The sequence below is a fragment of the Sturnira hondurensis genome, unplaced genomic scaffold (genome assembly GCF_014824575.4).
Source record: "Sturnira hondurensis isolate 20B ecotype Veracruz unplaced genomic scaffold, ASM1482457v3 Scaffold0004068, whole genome shotgun sequence".
NCBI classification, from domain to species: Eukaryota; Metazoa; Chordata; class Mammalia; order Chiroptera; family Phyllostomidae; genus Sturnira; species Sturnira hondurensis.
In genome coordinates, this window is record NW_028076699.1 from 4,893,961 (window position 1) to 4,897,407 (window position 3,447).

The window sequence follows — 3,447 nt, forward strand, 5'->3', positions numbered from 1 at the left end:
CCTGTGACCCTTTGGTTCTCAGGCCAGCACTCAGTCCACTGAGCCACACCAGCCAGGGTCAAGCAAGTAAGTCCTAATGGTAATTATTCTTTTAATAAAATAAATATTTTCTTAATAATGAAAGATGGTTTTTCCACTGGTAGCTTCTAGCTGGTGGTTAAATGTTGCTGGAGTCATGGCTCTTCCTGGAGGATCTGGGTCTGGAAGCTCCCCAAGCAGAGGCGAAGCTGTGGCTGTTTTCCCTGTCCCCAGGGAAAACCGGGCCTCTGGATTCCCTTAGTGCTGGGGGCAGAGTGTAAATACTGCACTCTCTGATCACAGTGGTGTGGTAGTCTAGAGCAGGGAAGAAACAAACAAAAAGTTACCACCCTGTTTTCAAAGTCTTTGAAGTCTACTGTTTTGTCTTTAAAGATGTGTGTCATCTGACTCATAGATACAGAGAAGGAACTGATGGGTGCCAGATCGGAGGGGCTTGGGTAAAAAAGGTAAGGAGATTAGGAAGTAAAAATTGGCAGTTACAAAATAGTCACGGGGATGTAAAGTGCATGCAGCCTATTTCAGTTCTCCCTTTCCCACACATGGCTTCAAACAATCTTAGCTCTTAACACCAGGTACATAAAAAAGGAAAAGAGGCCTATTTGTTGAGACTCCAAAAGAAAAAGATTAAAGTGGTACCAACTGCCCACCCCTTATTTGCAAGCCTTGGAGCCAGGATGAGATGCTCCCCCAGCTGGGATGGCTAACACTCACGGGCACTGAAGACACCTTCAGGATCATGGCTCAGCTTTGTGCTCTCCAGATTCCCACTTCACGGGAAGCCAGGAGACTCATTCAGGATCAATGCAGCATCTAACCAAGGCTCAGACTTTTCAGCATGTCCCCTCTACCCCCTATCCTGTCCATCAGAGCAAGCTCAACAGCTTCCCTTCACTCCTTCCCCTTTCCCCATTCTGTCTAAGTGAGGTTGGGTGGGTTCTATCTCTCAATGGTTCATTCCTCCCTCAGAGCAGTAGAAGTCTGATTAGAATCATCTCGCTGGGCTCACCTACCTTACCATACTTGGGCAGACAAGTTAGACAAGTTAAGGAAACCTGAACACTTGAGTTCAGAATTTTTCAACTTTTTTTTCTTTTTTAAAATTTTTATTTATTTATCTTTAGAGAGGAAGGGAAGGAGAGAGAAGGAGAGAAATATCAGTGTATGGTTGCCTCTCGTGAGTCCCTTGCTGGGAACTGGCCTGCAACCCAGGCATGTGCCCTGACTGGGAATCGAACCGCGATCGTGTGGTTCACAGGCCTGCGCTCAATCCACTGAGCTACACCAGCCAGGGCTCAGAATTTTTCAACTTTGACACCACTGATATTCTGAACTAGACACTGTGTGTTATCGGGTGTCTAGAAGCACCCTTCCCCTAACACCCCATAAGTTGTGGCAACCAAAAATGTCTTCAGACATTGCCAAGCAAATATCCCCTGGAAACAAAATAGTCCCCAGTTGAGAATCACTGTTTTAGTTGAACCAGTACAGTTACCTTTGATTCTTGTCTCATTTTGAGCCAAATCTTACGTGTCATTATAACTAATATATCAATATAACTTTTACTTAGGTTTCCAAGAGAAGAAACATACAGTCGGTGTCATCATCTCCTCCCAGGACACACACACTTATCACTAGCCGCCGGGTTGTTATTGCCACCGAACTGGTGAGCAGTCCAGTTCCAAAATACCAACGTGAGGGTCACTTCCTGGGGCCAGTCGTGGCACCGCCTTAGTGTGGGCTGCTCGTATTGCATTGGCAAGTGTGAATCCCAGGACCAGGCATACAGGACAGGGGCTGTACGGCAGGGGGGAAGGAGAGCCCTCATGAGGACCCTTTTCCCATCAGCCGCTTCCAAAGGCATTTGGTTGCTTGATCCTGCAAAATAGTTGGAATGCTATGTGAGGTATCTGCAGAATGGCTCTCTGAGGGGAAAAAGGAAGAAACACGTACTCAGCAGGTGTTAGCCCCATTGGTCAAAGATGTGCCCCCTGAGGCATTAACCACTCCTTCCCTATACCTGCACCACTGGGTTGTAACTGTTTGGGTGCTGAGTGGTCCCAGCAGTCCCCTAACCCCTCAGTACCAAGACACAACCCCTGATGCAGAAGGTAAGAAGCCTGAGGTATGGGCTGGAGGAGAAGCTCATTTAGGTTCTACCTGCTGAAGCCAGAATAAGATCACTGGTGGTGAGATAAGCAGTAGGTGAGGCCAGAGGATCTGAAATGGGGCCTAAGAGGTGTCTAACACACCTACACACCTGAATTTGTGCCTTGAGATTCATTCCTGGTACATATTCAGGCAAAGTACCCTGCGCCTACTCTAAGCCTCAGCGTTCTCTTTATAAATGGAGGATCAAGCTTACAGGACTGTTCTGAGAACTAGAAATCTTGCATGTGTAAAGCCTAATTATGATGTGAGTTCAATAGGTACACTATATTAATACATAAATATATGTATTAATTATATTACATAATACAGTTCATACAATTAATACATATAAATACATGAATAAATGCATTGATGTAAAGTGTATATATTTATACTCATACTGTATTTATTTATTTATTTATTTTTTAATATTTTATTTATTTATCTTTGGAGGGGAAAGGAAGGAGAGAGAAAGGAAACATCAATGTATGGTTGCTTCTCGTGCATCCCCTGCAGGGAACTGCCTGCAACCCAAGCATGTGCCCTGACTGGGAATTGAACCTCGATTGTCTGGTTCACAGGCCCGCGCTCAATCCACTGAGCTACACCAGCCAGGGCTATACTCATACTGTATTTAGATTTTTTCCAGTTGACAACAAAGGCCCATTGTGGTGAGGCCAAAGTTACAGGGTCCATCTTGTGTGGTCTGTGAATTTGGCTTATGCTGCTCAGACAGCCAGTACTTGATCACTCTACTTAGCTTTCAGTGAGCAACTATTATGTGCCCCACTCTAGACTGGGCACTGGAGACCCAGAGAATCATTCCTGATCTTTGCCCTGAAAGCACTCACAGGCTGGCAAAGATGGACAAACAGGAATAACTGTGGTGGTAGAGGCAAGGCCATCACAATTGTTAACTGTGGATTGAGCTTGTTACTCAGAGGATTAAGGGAGCAAAGAACTTTTAGGAGGTGGATGGTATCCAAATCTGGAGGGTTATGTAGGTATTAAGAGAGCAGACAAAGAGAGCAGGCTGAGCAAAACGTTTCTAACCAGGACCACTCAGTGCAATTCCACCGTCATTGGGCCCGGTAGTACTAGAGTCCGAGGCCAGAGGCCCTACGGGGACCCTGTGGTGAGTGAGGCAGTCCTTACCGTCACTCCCAAACAACTTCTCCCCACACTAACCCTAGGCTAAGGCTGATTGTCTTGGGAGTGAAAGAACAATGACCATACTTATTGGGGTGTTCTTATCCACAG